Source organism: Periplaneta americana, chromosome 12 (assembly GCF_040183065.1).
Source record: "Periplaneta americana isolate PAMFEO1 chromosome 12, P.americana_PAMFEO1_priV1, whole genome shotgun sequence".
Taxonomy (NCBI): domain Eukaryota; kingdom Metazoa; phylum Arthropoda; class Insecta; order Blattodea; family Blattidae; genus Periplaneta; species Periplaneta americana.
In genome coordinates, this window is record NC_091128.1 from 88,933,261 (window position 1) to 88,952,414 (window position 19,154).

The 19,154-nt window shown below is 37.8% G+C and overlaps 1 protein-coding gene and 1 non-coding gene across 3 annotated transcripts in view; one reads left to right on the plus strand and one right to left on the minus strand.

Moving 5' to 3' along the window:
- Positions 1–19,154, minus strand: part of Trmt61 (tRNA methyltransferase 61) — a 616,962-nt gene that overhangs the window by 145,372 nt on the left and 452,436 nt on the right. The gene's annotated exons all lie outside the window — the stretch shown is intronic.
- On the plus strand, positions 17,781–17,856 carry TRNAC-GCA (transfer RNA cysteine (anticodon GCA)). Its single transcript has one exon. It is a non-coding gene; the product is annotated as a tRNA-Cys (tRNA).

A 19,154-nucleotide genomic window follows, 5' to 3' on the forward strand; every position in this document is an offset into this window, starting at 1 on the left:
CATTGAAAAGGCTATTATTAATTATGGGCTTTTTTTTAAACCTAAAATGATTCTCCTGTAAAATCTGATAAGTGTGGCTTGTCATTATGTTGCTCCAAGCCTTTCAATTTATGGACGACTGTTGTCTTATGCTTCTCTCACTTCTTTAAATAAATCCTAGATACCTGATAATTTGAGAAAAATTCGTTCCGGCACTGGAAATCGAACCCGGGACCTCTCAGCTCTGCGCGCTGAGACCTCATATATGAATATATGTATATATATATAAATCCTGGATAGATGAATCAGATGGTTGTTAGAACGGCAGGATATTTCCGTAGACATATAACACGACATTTTTTTACGATTTCTTCGTAATATAGGCCTACGCATAAGTGAAAATTCGCAAATGTAGTGCATTGCCACGAACCAAACTGAACTGTAGTGAATGAATATCATATGTATATTAATGATTTAACCTTGACGTCCCTTCAGTCTATGCAACACAAAACCTGCCTACGCTCGATCCAGGGGAAATGTAGGCTACATATTCACTATTCCCTCAGCAATCGATTTCGATTTATAAAGCCTCTTGAAGTTCGACAATTATTGATTTATATGAGCTGCTACCAGGAAGTCAAAAGGAGGACAGCGATGGCCAAGGATAATTTTAATAGAAATAGGAGCATCTTCTGCGGACGTCTGTGAAAAAAGACTAAGGAAGAACTAGTAAAGTGCGTTGTATGGAGTGTGGCATTGTATGGAGCAGAAACATGGATCAAGTGAAGAGAAGCGAATAGAAGCATTTGAAATGTGGAAGATATGGAGAAGAATGGAACGTGTGAAGTGGATAGAGAGAATAAGAAATGAAGCTGTGTTGGAAAGAGTGGGTGAAGAATGAATGATGCTGAAACTGATCAGGAAGAGAGACAGGAATTGGTTGGGTCATAGGCTGAGAAGAAACTACCTTCTGAAGGATGTACTGGAAGGAATGATGATCGGGAGAAGAGTTCGGGGTAGAAGAAGATATCAGATGATAGACGACATTAAGATATATGGATCATATGAGGAGACAAAGAGGAAGGCAGAAAATAGGAAAGATTGGAGAAAGCTGGATTTGCAATGAAAGACTTACCCTTGGGCAGAACAATGAATGAATGAAAGACAGGCCTATATGTGTAAAGATATCCATGTACATACAGAAAAAATCGCTCAGCAATGCTCTTACGAAGAGGTCCGTGAGGGTTCAGGAATAGTTACGTCAACAGCGTTCATGTGGTGATAATGGAGTAGTTTTGGATCAAGAAAGTTCGAAAGAAATAAATATAATTTACAAGTTAGTCTTTTTTTTTTAATTTCACAGAGTTCATACAGGGTGTAAGTTACAAGAGTTGACAGAGATGTCGTGTGTTAGTTAGGCATGAAGTCGATCACTCGGAAAGACAAAGCATCGGTTCGCTATAGTCGCGAAGTCTCGCGAGCACGGTTTAGTACCGCAAAGTGCTCCCACCTCCATTTTCACTAGGAACGCGGAGCGCACGATCGAAACTTTCATAGTCGTGTACCCACATCCTTCCTCTTACGAACAGTACACGGCGTTCACAGTTTCCACTTCGAAACGGAGAAACGATGTTTCTGTGTTACATCCAACTCCAAGATGTCAACTCTGTGGAACCATTCGTTGCGGAAATGAAAACAGACGTACTGACTTCAACCACACTTTAACACTACCACGCCAATAAAATACAGTGCCGTATTAGAACGTAATACTGATAGGTTTGTTTCACTAATTTAGATAAAAAAAATTGGTGGATGGAACTGAAGGGGAAGTTACAATGTCAGAAGAGCAACAGTTACCCGTCCCTGAGCACAAGAAGTTTTGAGACTCAATAATCGGCACCGTCACATCGCAATGTTGTGAACAGAGCTTCTTCACCTACAGTATAGAAGGGAAAGGCTTGTTTACTTGTTCTCTATGATGCTGGGATGAGCTGTATACAGTATTTGCATTTCTGTTATTTCTCTGATTACGTGGTGCATTACTGCATGTTGCATGAGACGCTTAAAGGCTACCCGCTCAAAAGAATGCGAAGGATGAGGTCAAAACCAACCTGCGCTTTATCCTCGTAGGAAGTCGACCCAGCAAACATTTTATATTTTAACTAGAGACAGTCAATCGCAATTTAACGGGAATTTTCATGCATAATCACGGTATTGCGTCGCCGGCAGTGGTATATGCTATTCAGGTTTTGTTAGTAATGGCAAGCGTGGTTCAGAACTCTCGATGCTTTCTGAATATACTATTCTTTCCGAATCTCATAGTATGATCTCGGTGCTGCTTCGAGACCTGCGCATGCGCTGTATACTGCTGCGGTAATATTATTTACCTTCATATTATAACACATCAACAAGGTTAAAAATGAATGGTTGCAATATAACTAGGGTTACCATACGTTCTGAAAGATCGGAATTGTCTCAATTTTGTGTGCCGAGAAAAGTATCCCACCAGAAATCGACAGATTTTGGAATCCACTATGAATAGTCAAGACAAACACGATATTAAGGCTGAAATTGTTTTAAATAATGTGTTAGACTGTGAAGTAAACTCTTTTAAGAAAGAAACCACAAAGTTTTATAAGGTATGTTACGGTATGTTGAAAAATGGGTAGCATATTTTGAAGATTTAAGTTGTTTTAAGTGGACGATTTTATGACGAGATCCCTCAGTGGGAAAACATTGAATATTATTTGTAATAAAGGACATCAGATTAATGATTCATTATTATTTGACCAGTCAGTATGCTTGAAACAATATGTGCAGAAAGAATTAGATGGGGAGGAAGTCGACCGTTACAAAAGTAAGCAAAGTGATGCGAAGTGGGTGTCGCTTTTTCAAGCATGTAAATATCCAAAGCAGTTTTCAGAACTACTGAATTTATAAATAGTTGAGTTATAAGTTAATACTAGCCATAATGCTAATGTAGATTATATTTGCTCTCACGAATACTCAGTGCTCTGGTGAGGGTAATAGATTAAAAGTACCATCGATTAAAGCAATCTTGTTATTACAGTATAACTTGAAAAACTTCAGTTATCGTGAATTGTATGACTATATTAGAAAATATAAGAGCTTACTGGAATGTATAACAAAGTCGGAAAAATATGATTAGTATGCTTAATCATGTAAAAAATAAAATCGTTTCTTTATATTTATACACAGACTATTATTTATTTTTATTTATCTCTCCTAATTATCCAGCACCAATCTCGGAAAGTTGTCCCGATTTCACTTATAGTGAAGAATCAGTAGAACGGGGAAAAATTCTCTCCGGCACCGGGACTCGAACCGGGTTTTCAGCTTTACGTGCTGGCACTTTATCCGTATTCAAGCTCCGATGCCGGATTGAATCCCTCTCATTTTAAGTACTACCTACTATATTCCCCTTTGTTGGCCTATCCTTATGTAGACTACAGTCACAGATTTCACTTGTCATACCTATACAGAGCTTTCAATAATTATACACGGCAAAAATACAGAATTGGATTTCTCATATGTACAGCAGAAGAAAAGGATCCGGAAATTCGTAATTTCTGATTTCAAATTTTCTTTGAATTTCCTATAATGATACACACTCTTGATTATCTTACAATAAATGTTCGAAAAACCCATCCCTGACGCATTGCAGGCCACTGCTCGTTATCTCATTGAGTCATGAACACGCTAAAAAATGGCTTGCGTTGTACGTATTGCATAAGAAGCCCCACAATTCTCCCATGAAGTGTCGCTTCATCCTCCATAGCAGTCGCGTACACTAACAACTTAAAGTACCCCCTTACAAAGAAGTCCAGCGGGTTTAGATCAGGTGAACGTGGAGGCCAAGCAATTAGTCTACCTCTGCATATCCACAGATCAAACATTATGTACAACGACAGACATTTTTGACCGTTTTAGTAACTCATGAGGCGACGAGCAGCAGCGTGCAATATGACAGGTGGTCAGTATTTCGAACTTTTCTTGTAAGGTACTCAAGATAGTGCATCATTACAGAAAATTCAAAGAAAGTGTGATATGTCAGAAATTACGAATCTCCGGACCCATGTTTATATAAACTTTTTTTTCTGCTCCACATATGAGGAATCCATTTTGCCATGTATTTCTTAAAAGTGCAGAAGAGAACGATTTTTTTTAATCTTTTAAGATGGCCTCCCCGTTCGCCAGATCTAAAGCCCTGCGATTTCTTTTTATGGAATTATATAAAGGAAGTCGTGTTTGTTTCACCATTACCACACAGTCTTGCTAAGTTCAGCTGAGGAACAACAGAGCTGTTGACAGCATTGATAATGGTATGATGAGAAGAATATGAGAACAGTTTCATCACCGCATCGACCGGTGCCGCGTCATACGGAGTAATCATATTGAGCATCTTTAAAAGTTCGAGAGATTTGCCTCTTTCTTGTAAAGGTTCCATAAGTCTAACAGTAAGTAAAATAAAACATTGGTAGTAACTAAAGGAAATTGTCTTGTGCTCAGTCTGTATTTCTTTGTCTTTGTAATTTTAATAGAGTACGTATTTACGTTATAACTCTTCGGAACTAAGGTCCCACTCTCCACAATGATTAGATGAAAATCAACGGAATAATACAGGGACATCATTTTATTTTTACTAACATTTCTAATATTAACCTGGCTACACCTTTGGTTCAATGGTTGAGAACCGGAAACACCGTTTGTTACCCCCTTCCACGACTGGAGTTCGATGATACTGGCGTAAAATACGAACAAATCACTTTACTTGGTATAGGAGGGAAGAAAAGTAGTTCATCCATTTACGTAAAGTAGGAAATATCACGATTTTGAGTTTGATAATTTTCATTAGGCTTTTGTTTAATCAAAATAAAGTACTGCATTAACAATAAGTGTTTTTACTCGCGAACTGAGCTATCCAGTCGGACGTATTCATTATGCAGTGTACATTATACTGTCTACAGCACATTAGCTTACAATGTAGAGAGTGAAGTTAAATTGAAAAAAAATAATTTTTGAAAATGGTGGCCGTTCATTTCTATACAGGTTTCAGTTTTTTTTTTTTTTTTTTTTTTTTTTTTTTTTTTTTTTTTTTTTTTTTTTTTTGCATATTATCGCACTATAGACTTCGTACTAGTAACTCATGTTGAAATAATTTTTTACCTACTCTATAAAAGAGTACCTTTTTACTGTAAATACAATCTTCACTTCTGCCCGATCCGAAAAGATAAAATTACTCAGACATGCTATCTACTGTCCATGCAAGTGGGTTTGTCGCAGGGTAGTAGAAAGGAGGAAAATCACGTGACAATTACTTAACGATGCCCTTTTATTTAAGTTATTTCAAACAGCTGTATAATATTACGTAGACGTCCAATTCCTAAAAGAAATTAATGTTTTCAGAAAAGAGCTAAGACAGCCCAGCCACTAACCTTTACAGAGAGACGGGCAGAAGCGGATGGGTGAAACCGGGATGCGAAATAGGCAAACGGGCGACAGTACCTGTGCGAGAATTTGATTCAATATTGAAAGCGAACATGTTTCTGGAACGTACTATACTCACTAACTCAGTACTGTTGTGTTTACTATGACCGTAAGGCGACTTTGACTGTATACGCTTGGTTCTGTGTGGAGAACGGTTGGAAGTTTCTAGTAGAGGGGGTGGGAGTGAAGTACATTAACAACTCAGGTAAAATAAAAATTGAAGTAAAAATAAAATGATGTTCCTGTATAAAACACTGGAAGACGGTATAGGCCGTTATAAATCGATATATCCAGAACACAAGAATAAGTAAAGGTTCGAGAAAAATTATGTAACTAAACTTACATAACATGTTGGTGAATCCCATGACACGGGGTTACCGTGAAAGAAACGGGCCCGGGTTCAAATCCTGGTTGCGACAAATTATCTGGTTGAGATTTTTCTGGGGTTTTCCCTCAACCCATTAAGAGAAAAATGCTGGGAAAATTTCGGCGCTGAACCCTGGACTCATTTCGCTGACGTTATCACCTTCATTTCATTCAGACACTAGATAACCATAGCAGTTGATGAAGCATCGTAAAATAACCTAAGAGGACACAAGACTTAATAATGATAACGGACAAACACTTTACAGAAACGAAGATCAAGCCATGGATGGCCGTGATCTCAACGGAACGTTGAAACCCCGCTTCAGCAGTTGCGTAACACGCCAGTCGATGAGAATGAAGTTGCGATGCAAATTAACGATTCTTGTAAACAGAAAATAACGAAAGAAAATGGCCGGTATCGATCCGAGGGAATGAGAGAGAATGTAGCAAAAATGTGCATGGGAACAATCAGACATTCAGTGTGCATGTTGCTTCTCGCCACCAGCGATGCATTCCAAGAGATCCAAGTAGCGAAGTTGTTTGTTATTATGCCTGCGATGCCTGATTACAAAGTCAAATCTGCAACAAAACTTTAAAACGGCCAATCTTTACAATGTGAGGAAAGTCCCTGCCTTCGTACACAACATCTCCCTAATAAAGAGATCGGACATGTTTACGTGTGGGATAACATTTCCAGTAGGCATTCCAATATCAGTACTTGGAGTGTAACATATCTTCCGAGATGTATGTTGTGAGTAGTTTCGATTTAACGACGCCTTGAACTGCAAAGGATATTTAGTGTCGGAATTCAATCAGTGTTGGTGCGAAATGGTCAAAAATGTTACTTGTAGCCCTAGAGCTTTACTTGCCAGCCGGAGGAAATATTCCTAAGAATATTATCGTCCTTCAAACTCCATCGGTCTCGATCAGATTTGAACCCACGGACCTCGGATCGAGCGATCAGTATGGTAACGACTAGACCACTAAAGACGACTAAACTTATCAACATTTCAAGTAACACGGAAGTTGCAAAATTATAAGGGTAAACACTAGGACTAACTTAGCATAAGCAATGCTAATTTAACACCACTGGTGCACTTCATTACCACTGTACAATTTCATCAGTAAGTTTTGCACTCTCGCAATGTTGGTTTCTTACCCATCTACTATCCATGTATTGACACATAATTCAGCATTATTGATAAGTAAAAATATCTTCTTAATAGAGAGAAACGAATTTTTTAATTTTGGAGATGACTTCTTTATGTACCAAATTATGTATACATTTTTCATTGGCTATGAGATTAAAAAAACGCCAAATTATAGTGTACGTTATCTAGTAATATATATATATTCATCTTTACATATGTACAGGGTGTATCGAAAATGGTGGGCAAAACTTCAGATATGGATACCTCATAAACAAGGTTTTAACAAAAAAGTATCCAATATTTTAGGAGGTGATAGTATGCATCAAAACAAGAAAATAATGTCTAATAAACATGGGTCCTACAACACATACTTTCTGAGAACTGAACACTTGTTCTTAGGAGGTGCTCAATGTGACGTCCATTCATGGCAATGCATTTCTCTGCCCTACAATACAGAAGACTATCAGATAATCATACCATAGTTGGCATCCTTGGTATGGAATAATGATACGACGCAATGAATACTGAAAACAAAAGTATGGTTGCGAATATGAACGGGGTTCAACAGAGGTGGTGTTGTGAATTTTCGTAATCAGCATGTGTAGACTGATGAAAATCCACATGCAGTTGAAGAAAGAAGGCATCAGCACCGATTCTCAATCAACTTACAGGCAGGCGTTCTTGGTGATAGATTAATAGGGCCATACGTGCTACCACAGATATTAACTGGGGATCGTTATTAGGACTTTATTATTAACGTATTAAAACAAATTTCAAAGAGTGCGTGATTCCTTACGCCGAGGCGCAGAGGAATGCATTGCCATGAATGGACGTCACATTGAGCACCTCCTATGAACAAGTGTTCAGATCTCAGAAAGTATGTGTTGTAGACCCATGTTTATTAGACATTATTTTGTTTTGATGCATACTAGCACCTCTTAAAATACTGTATACTTTTTTTAACACTCTGTATAGCGAAGAAAACGTTACATCACCAAGGGTCCGGCAATACATGGTTGACGCGTTGTTAGCGGTGACAAGGAGGATCACTGTGAATTCCGGAACTTTTTTTTGCTGGAATTAAATGCGCGACACGTGTTGATGGTGATCCCCCACATTTCAGTCTTCGTGTGCGTAGTCACCTTGATGCACACTATCCTGGTCGATGGATAGAGCGAGATGGACTAAGTGTTTGACCCCACGCTTACCAGATCTCAACCCACTGGACTTCTACCTGTGGGGGCACTTGAAGGTACTTTTATGTTAGACGCCTGTGAATGATGTAGAAGCTCTTCGTCAGCAAATTCCGAAACGCTGTCAGACAATACAAGCTATGCCAGGCATTTGGGAGAATGTTCGGATTTGAATGAGACGATGAGCTGCGGCCTGTATTCAGGTAGGAGGACATTTTGAACATTTTCCGTAAGCAAACGTACACAGACTGCATCATTAATAAACTAATTCCAACAAAGAAACATACTTTAGTGTACTTGTAACCACTATAACACGGAAAACAAGCGTAAATTTCCGGACCCATGTTGATATAACCTTTTTCTCTTCTCTATATATGAGGAATCCATGCCTGAAGTTTAGCATACCATTTTCGACACACCCTGTATAAATATACATACAAGGTGGAAATAATATAACTGTGCACATCTTAACAGCTTATTCCTTGGATACAGTAACAAAAAATTCGAATACTTTATCAGTCCCAAATGAATAATTTTATAAGAAAAAAATAATTTTTCCCACGTGATTACCAAAGCGTTCCGACTGGAAATGTGGAATTGATTGCTTAGGCCGGGTGCACACAGAATCAGACGCGGCGCGACGGTCGCGAGCAGACACAAGAAGACACGGAGAGACAACATCGAATGACTGCTTGAAGTTCGTCGCGAGGAGACAGACTGATAGCTGCAGTGTACTGCGCATGCGTTAGTAGTGGCTATGATTGCACGCTTTACTATCTACAAATGCTATATTGTTGTGTAACGCACATTATTCATAATGGAGCTCGATGCGGATAAATTAGTTGTTTTAGTACAGGAAAGATACGTTCTGTACAATCTTTGAAACAATATCACGACAATAATATGGTTTCTAAACAAATGTGAGAAATTGCAAAATGAAATGAAAGCACCAGGTGAATAATAATACTGACAATAATTTGTAGTAAGCCTACTTCTTTGCTCTATACTATCACTCATTATTGAATTAATATACGAGTATTATTTTTCTTTATTGTGAGTCGTGAAGTAATCATAAACATATAAAATGACTTTTGTGCACTACATTAGTATTATTTAATTTTAAGACTCTTTCAATCCTAGAGATTTTTAGGCGTATTAGACATCTTAGGAAATAGTAACCAAATACAATAGAATTTCTCATATAGACAGTCCTCTTTCTTTGACGCCATTTTCTAGCCTAGGCCAGTTTTCCAAACCACACAGCCAGCAAATCAGTTGTCGCGAGCAGACCGTGTTAGCTGTCGCGAGGCGTTGGAAATGCGTCACATTGAAAATAACATCAACTTTGTATAGCTATACAAATTAGAATTAATATCGTTTTTTAAATAGTTTCTTTTTAGTACGACTGAGAGATATTTTCCAAACGCATTGCTAATCTAAATTCAAAATCTTTAAACACTGGAGATATGTAACTCTGGAAATATACCCTTCAATTTTGGTAGAACATTTTTACAAGTGTGACCATCATACCGTCCAATATTTGAAGGGATAATGATGATGATAATTGTTGATGAGTTAAGATTCCGGCCTGACAATCCAGACTTACAGTTCGTGTTTTCACGTTATAACCTACAGCCCTTGTGTTTTGCAATGCGTATGCAAATAGTTATTTCAAAATGTTTTCTTCCCAGTTATATTAATGCGACAACATAATCCAGACGCAGTCTCCAATGCACCAGTCTTCGACTTCTTTGAACAGTAACCTGTTATCTATTCACATACAACTCGGCTGCATTTATGAATTTAAATTATGCGTGATCTTCAGAAACATGCTATTGGTGCTGCTCCTACCGGGGCAGACCTTGTAATGCAGAAGAAGAATATGTATCAGCTTTAAAACTCTCTGCTTGGAAAGATATCAAAACCATAAGTATCTCACCATGATGTTGTCATTTTATTTACATGCTGGGAATCGAATTTAAAATGGAATGAACATAAGTTTTCTTCATCGTCCTCATTATATACTCTTAACATCTACAGTTTCAGATCATGAGATCCGCTGGTGACCTAGCAAATAAGTCTGCAAAACAATCGTAAAATTATCGCCAGTAAAATTATTAGTCTATTTATATAATTTATATCATATAACTGTGACCAAAAAATTTGTCAAATATACGTCCACTACAGCCGTCAGCTACAACGTCTATCACTCTTATTCAAAACACTACATTCCTCTACTCTCCCCTAACTTGCTTCACGCTTCCGAAGATTGTCAATCTCAAAAGCAAGTGATTTAAGTATACTTCTAATCCCAACATACAATCTCTGCATATTCTTCAACTTTTAGTGTTGCAGTTTGCCGACTTAGGAATTCTCTCCCGCGCGAGATCAGGAACTGTCAGACCTTAACGACGTTTCGGAATAACTTTCTAAAAGTTGTTATTAGCAGGGTGCGAATTAACGGGGGGGATGGGAAGGATTTCCCCCCTGTTGGAACGTTATCCTCCTCTCATAAATTCATATTAACATCCCTGCCAGAGATAACTTCTATCCCCCCTCACAAAATATAATTGGTTTAATACAAGTATACTTTATAAACTACAGTATAAAGTAAGAAAAGAAAAAAATTGATGTATTATCATCACCGGCAAGTTGACAACAATCAATAACTTAGGAATCACACATCTTATCTTAAGCCTGCTCATGGATATAATCATTATTATAATCAAGATGCAAGACAAGCAACTCAGTGCGACCAAGCGTTGAGCCGTATCGAATGAGGAGAATAATAACTTTATGTATGGTATTCTCTATCTAGGATTCTATCCTCCACTCATTAGAAATCTTAATTCGCACCCTGATTATTAGATAGGAGCTAGACATGTTTATTATACTTATGCCTGTGTATAAGCTAATGTTCTATATTAATTTAGTATATTCTTTTGTCACTTAAGAATTTAGCTTAATATTTATTCTTATTTGTAATATAGTTTCGTTAACTCGCTGTACGTTATTTTTCTGTAATATTACTGTACATTCTACGTTACGATTAGTCTATGTTTTCAAATTGTAAACTATGCTATATTACTACTAACATCTGTGGCATATATCATACAGCTAATACCACTGAATGTAATGATTTTATTGTATGAATTATCTTGTACCGCAGATTGATTTATAGTGAAGTGGAAGTGAAGGCCTGATGTCCCTAACTTCACACTAGGAAATAATTCTAATTCCAATTCTAGATGCTTACTGTGGATTTAGTAATCTCCCAAGACTAAGGGGCTGGGTAGAAGGGAACAAAAATCAAAGGATGATGACTCTCGTGTATGTCACGTATAATAGAAACGCAAGGTACAAGAATAGACTCGGCATCAACTGCAGTCCAGCTTACAGTAGTCCCTTTATATCCAACTGAATATACCAATAACACAACGTGCAGATACATTACCGTTGAATGATGGTGACACGAGACAAAACAATGGATGACATGTAACAATGAGATGACGTGTAGAGAGCTCCCCACTGGCTGGAGCCGAATTCCATCAGCCGCAATGACATACATGTAAGCATCCAATTGTTCAACTAATCTGCTCCGTGATCCACTCTGACCTCTTGACCCCTGAGCAGATTTATTTGAGGTATCGGTTCAGCGGACGCTTGCATAACAGAAGGTATCCGTAACAGCTTCAGTTTTCTACGTCGAAGACCTCGTTTCATGTACCGGCGAGTCCATGTGGAGTTTGTACTGGAAAAATAGATTGTGAGGACGTTTTCTAGAGGCATTCTCGTTTGCTCTGTTGCCATCCTATTAAACTGTACCCCTTTTATTTCTCCTCGATTTCTTCCACCTTCTCACCATCACCATCACCTCCATAATCATCACATCACATCAACATCATCATGATCATCACTAGGGAAAGTGCTTTGTCCCAGGAGGTTACAAGATTAAGTATTACTGGAGTCAAAAATGTCGAGGGAAAAATTGTTCCGGGGCCGGATATCGAACGCTTCAGTACAGAACTCATGAAGCATCCAGTCAGCATGAGACCTCACAGCACAGGCACAAGGCAAGAGACAATATCAATATGAGACTGCATGTCCAACACGATAGAATTAGGTCGTATTCATAGACAAGACCTTGGACCAAAGTTGACTTTGGAAAGTACAAAGTCACAATTTTCCTGTTCACAGTCGACACTTTGACGAAAATAAATTTCAATCGTGACTTTACTTCGAAATCGCCGAAAATCTAGACTTTGACTTTCGTTCGTGGACATAAGGAAAATGGTGAATATTTGGAAAATTGTTAAATTTGTCGAGAATATTGAGGACATCTAGGAGATTATTAAAACTGCTCATGTTCCTTAGTGTATTATTAGAGATTATAAATTCAAATGAAGGTACAGATTTGATAAACAGATAGTATTAGATATCCTCGTCATCTTTCAACTTTCACTGATGAATAATAATCAAAGAGGATTATCTGTTCCACCAATAATACAACTTATTGCATTGCGATCTTACGCTATAGATAAGGATTGACAGCTTAATATTGATTTTGATTATTTAATTCTATAGAGGAAAGGTTATACAGTTGTATATGAAGTTAATTTATAATTATTGCGGTCGTCACAATAATGTTTTCTGCATACTGATTTCAGATAATTTTTAAGTAATTTAACAATATTTTTTTAAGTCCGTCATAAACTTATCTTATATAAAAATGTGATAAGTTTATGACGGACTTAAAGGAAATATTGTTAAATTAACAAAACTTATTGGAACAAATATGGGTATAAAATTCAAATTTTAGGTAGTTTCTACAGAAATGCAAGGGAATAACTCTGCCAACTGTTAGCAGCATAATACGTCTCTTTCATTGTCTGTCATTTGTGGCAACTTCTTATCATCCATATTTTCAGAATAAAATTATTTTGTAATGAAACAATCTGAAGGTTTAATGTAAAAGTAACGTAACTACAATCGATGTTTTATTCTCAAGAAAATTCGTAACAGGCAATACTATTTCAGATTAACTATACCATCATGTTTTATAGTTACGAATTGTGTTACAGACAAGACGGCTCGGAACTGAGTTACGATTTTTGTGACCAAGTAGAAGAATTATTATCGAATGGTGTAAAGACCTGAAAACATTAGTTTCAGACTAAGCCCTCGATTATTCTTATGTAAAGCTGCAAGAATGGTTAACAATCGTTTAACATGTACCAATGTTCAATTGTTTCACTGATTTGTGACTCTAAAATGGCTTTGATTGTGGCAATGCGTACTCTATTCCAACTACAGTAGAGCGTCTCGTTTAGGCACAATGAAAACGTAAACAAAGTGCAGGAAGCATGTGGGGGGAGGACGAGCCGTAAGATAAACACGAGGGATGCACAAAGTCTTTGTTACAACATTCATGGCGGAGCATTAATTGAAATTATATTTCAAAAACACACAAAACAAAAGAACACAAATTACATAACGTTATCGTACATATTTTAACAAACAATCAATTCTAACGTTGAAATAATTCAATATAACAAATCAAATTTTGCTAGGGCTACTTATATGATGTTGCTTTCAAGCAGCATTTTTTGCGGTCATGAATTTCATTCTCTGTATGACTAACATAATATCACCTTTCTTGTGGCCGAATTAACAAAATTACAGTACTGTAATCATGTTTAGGAAATAGTGTTGTCGCTTCACACCAATATACTGTAGTTTTGTTAATTCGGCCACAGAAGACGATGATATTATGTTAGTCATGCAGAAAATGAAATTCATGACCGTAAAAAATTCTGCTTGAAAGCAGCATCATATAAGTAGCAAACTTTGATTTGTTATATTGAATTATTTCAACGTTGCAAATGCGTGTTTGTTAAAATATGTATATGATAACGTTATGCAATTTGTGTTCTTTTGTTTTGTGTATTTTTGGAAAATATAATTTCAATTAATGCTCCGCCATATTGTAACTAAGACCTTGTGCATCCCTCGTGTTTATCGTACGGCTCGTCCGCCCCCCATACGTTACGTGCACTTTGTTTACTTTTCCACTGTGCCTAAACGAGACGCTCTACTGTATATATTAATTTAATTCGTTTAGAAGGCAGTGACTGTGATTGCCAACATTAGATCAAGGTCGTCAAATCTCGACTTACTAAAGTCAAAGCCCCAGAAGCAGTGGCGGCTGATTGACTGAGGCAAGTGAGGCCGGGCCTCAGTCACTTGGCTTAACTGAAATCAAATTTTGTTTTTATGTAATGTATTAGTTATTTGAATGAAGCATATATCGCTGTAGAAGCCTTTGAAAACTGTGTGATGTAGATAGACCTGTTTTGCAGTAAAATTTGTTCCTGAGGCCAGGATCGCTCGTGCCGGGTCTGGCTTGTGATGTATATAGACCTGTTTTGCAGTAAAATTTGTTCATGAGGCCAGGATCGCTCGTGCCGGGTCTGCTTCTGGATTTTCGTTTGTCTTCGCGGGCTTTTGACGTTGCGCTTAAAACGTTGTACTGAGGCACAATTCGTCTGGCCTGGTCAGGTTTCACTCCTCTCATCCATGGGCCGGCCTCAAGGGTAGAGTGGGTGGGAATAGGGTGACTTGTCTTCCTAAATAGGCCATAAATAACAAACACTCCAGATCTTTGGCAGGCAGAGACCCACACTATTCTCTCCTCTTATGTCTTAGTTTATGACTTAAGCGAGGGTGTTGTACTATTGTACTTCGTGTAGTGAACCTGGGCCAATATTGTTATGTATTTCGGGAAAATATAAACAGAAACAAATGCCAGAAATAATGCTGGTGTAGTTAATTCATTGTTAGAGTGTCCTTTTTCGAGAAGAAATAATATTGAAAGAAAGTAAGTTTTAAATAAAGAGAGAGCCGACAGAGATACCTACGACATCGCAGACAATTTTTCTGACAGATAATCTTAAAACGCGAGTTTCTATTGCATCCTGGTATGGGCAACATAAATGGTTAAGAGGTAATGTGGTGCAAAATAAACTTCTCTGTTGGCCTTGTTTGTTGCTGTCAAAGGAAAAAAATAAAAAGAAAAGAAAGAAAGGGAAATTTCAAAACATAATATGGGTTGCTTCATCACACTGAAACAATCACTGAAACTCGCAGCATAACAGCTTATTTGGTGAGTGAAATTATTTTTCATTACTAGTAATAATAATAATAATACAGTAATAATGATATTAATAATATAACAACAATAATAATTAATATCATAAATAAACATTTTCTATCGGAGGCACTTGAACTAGTTGCAACTGGCCTCACCGAGGATTTGGATCACCGGCCGCTACTGCTCAGAAGTACTGTCTATAAATAGGACTTTTAACAAAGTTAAACTTTACTACGAAAGTCGACTTTGGGAAGTCTTCATCTAAAGTCTCGTTTATGAATACGGCACTTAGAGCATTTCTATATTAATCAGTCTGTGTGAAGCGTACGACGGACCCGTGGAGGTATAAGATAAGCAACTGCGATGTGTGATCAGGAAGACCTGTTATAAGAACTACCATGCCTCGGAGCAGAATTATGTTTGCAAAAAATTAAATAAAAGTCCGAAGAAAGAGCAGGCTGCGATGCGCGATAAAGCGACGCATGGTGGCGCTCAGGAGACTCAACAAGGTGTTCAACAAACCAGTCCCCTACTCTAATATCAGTAATTATACAGAAAGGAGTCCACACATGAAATCACGAGCGGAAGGGGAGGCAGCGATACTCACTGCGGTCGCTTTACTCCTAAGAAACGAACAAACACTACTCCGTTACTAGAGTTTCTGTAACAAACGACTCTAGATCGATCATCTCTCTCTAGCAGTTTGGCCATTCAGCTGAAGATGCAGAATGCTAACTCCATTTATACTTGTTTTCGAAAGAAAATATCACTATGAGTCGGAATGTATACATTATAGGAAACGACACTTTTATACTGAACACAAAATATGTTGTCCGTTAATTTAACATTGCTGTGAACTGAAATGGCAAATATCCGGTTGAGGCAATTTCGGGTTTCTGATATTAGATAACTTGGAAATTAAGAGATGACGTGAAGTGAGCTGTCCGCTTTCGAGCAAATAGGGTCCATATGTAATTAAAAGCATCATTAAAAACAAGTTCAACCATAATCAAAAGATTGAGTATTGAAGCGTTACCAGAAACTCTGACTCAGTTGAAATACTGCGAGATAAAAGTCTCCATGCAAAAACGAGTCAAGATACCACACACAAACCATTACTAGAAATGATAAATAAAAAATTGTAGCACTTTACAAATAAAATTTATCAATTCTATATCACTTTCAATGTTAGAATTTAGCATTTTGTAGCGTTTTTGGATGAACCACTTCTATGGAAAGTTTGATGGTACAAATTCAATGTCATCAATGTGGTAACAGGTACGTTTTATAGACTTTCCAGTTAAAATGCTTGAAAATAATAAGTCAGCAAAGAAACAACATAAAATTACAGTGAAATTGTGAACATTAAGAAACATGCCAAAATATATGATATGATTTTATACCGAACCATCTTGTTACTTACTTACTTACAAATGGCTTTAAGGAACCCGCAGGTTCATTGCCGCCCTCACATAAGCCCGCCATCGGTCCATATCCTGTGCAAGATTAATCCACTCTCTATTATCATATCCCACCTCCCTCAAATCCATTTTAATATTATCCTCCCATTACTGATAAATACGAGAAACATTCGTAGCGGCACCGGGAATCGAACCCAGGACCTCTCAGCTCTGCGCGCTGAGCGCTCTTACCAACTGAGCCATGCCGGGACACGATCCACGGCGCCGGCCGAACCCCTCTCGTAGTACTATTTTACGGCCTTACTACCTGCATTTGAGATATACGCGTCATATGTATGCAGGAGCGCATATTAAATGACTTTGTGGCCGTATTCAACATCAGTTTGATGAAAACTAACAGTTTATATATACCAAATATTCATATGAATGAGGTCTCGCCCACCTCATTGAATATTACACGACTAGTGTGAACTAGTCAGTTGTATTATTACTGATAAATACGAGAAAAATTCGTACCGGCACCGGGAATCGAACCCAGGACCTATCAGCTCTGCACTCTGAGCGCTCTTACCAACTGAGCCATGCCGGGACACGATCCACGGCGCCGGCCGAACCCCTCTCGTAGTGCTATTTTACGGCCTTACTACCTGCATTTGAGACGATACACGTCATATGTATGCAGGAGCGCATATTAAATGACTTTGTGGCCGTATTCAACATCAGTTTGATGAAAACTGCTAACAGTTTATATATATATATATATATATATCAAATATTCATATGAACATTGAACAGTTTATATATATATATATATATATATATATCAAATATTCATATGAACATTGAATATATATAAACTGTTAGCAGTTTTCATCAAACTGATGTTGAATACGGCCACAAAGTCATTTAATACGCGCTCCTGTATACATATGACGTATATCGTCTCAAATGCAGGTAGTAAGGCCGTAAAATAGCACTACGAGAGGGGTTCGGCCGGCGCCGTGGATCGTGTCCCGGCATGGCTCAGTTGGTAAGAGTGCTCAGCGCGCAGAGCTGAGAGGTCCTGGGTTCGATTCCCGGTGCCGGTACGAATTTTTCTCGTATTTATCAGTAATAATACAACTGACTAGTTCACACTAGTCGTGTAATATTCAATGAGGTGGGCGAGACCTCATTCATATGAATATTTGATATATTATCCTCCCATCTACGTCTCGGCCTCCTCGAACGCCTTTTTTCCCTCCGGTTTCCCAACTAACACTCTATATCCATTTCTGGATTCGCCCATACATGCTACATGCCCTGCCCATTTCAAACATATGGATTTAATGTTCCTAATTATGTTAGGTGAAGTATTCAATGTGTGCAGTTCTGCGTTGTGTAACTTTCTCCACTCTCCTGTAACTTCATCCCTCTTAGCCCCAAATATTTTCCTAAGAATGTTATTCTCAAACACCCTTAATCTCTGTTCCTCTCTCAAAGTGAGAGTCCAAGTTTCATAACCATACAGAAAAACCGGTAATATAACTGTTTTATAAATTCTAACTTGCAGAGTTTTTGACAGCAGACTAGATGATAAAAGCTTCTCAACCGAATAATAACACGCATTTCCCATACTTATTCTGCGTTTAAGTACCTCCTGAGTGTCATTTATATTTGTTACTGTTGCTACAAGATATCTGAATTTTTCAACCTCTTCGAATGATAGGTCTCCAATTGTTATGTTTCCATTTCGTGCAATATTCTGGTCACGAGACATAATCATATACTTCGTCTTTTCGGGATTTACTTCCAAACCTATCGCTTTACTTGCTTCAAGTAAAATTTCTGTGTTTTTCCTAATCGTTATCTCGAAAACAATAACCCCTCTGGAATTAATGTCATTACTTATGGTTCACCTGTATATACAGGGACATCATTTTATTTTTACTTCAATTTTTATTGTACCTGAGTTTTTTAATGTTCTTCAGTCCCACCCCTTCTACTAATGAAGTTCAACCGTCCTCCACACAGATCCAAGACCGCATAAACAGTCATAGTAGCCTTAAGGTCATAGTAAACAGTACGTTCCAAAAATATGTTCACGTTTTCCAGTGACGAAAAAACTTTCAATATTGAATCATTTTCGCACAGGTACTGTCGTCCATTTGCCTACGTCGCATCCCGGTTTCCCCCACCTGCTTCTATTCGCCTCTCTGTAAAGGCTAATAGCTGGGCTGTCTTAGCTCTTTTCTGAAAACAATTTCTCTTAGGAATTGGACGTCTACGTGATATTATATAACTGTTTAAAATAACTTAAATAAAAGGACCTCGTTAAGTAATTAACTGTCACGTGATTTCCTCCCTTTCTACGAACCTGCGACATAAACACTTGGACGGACAGTAG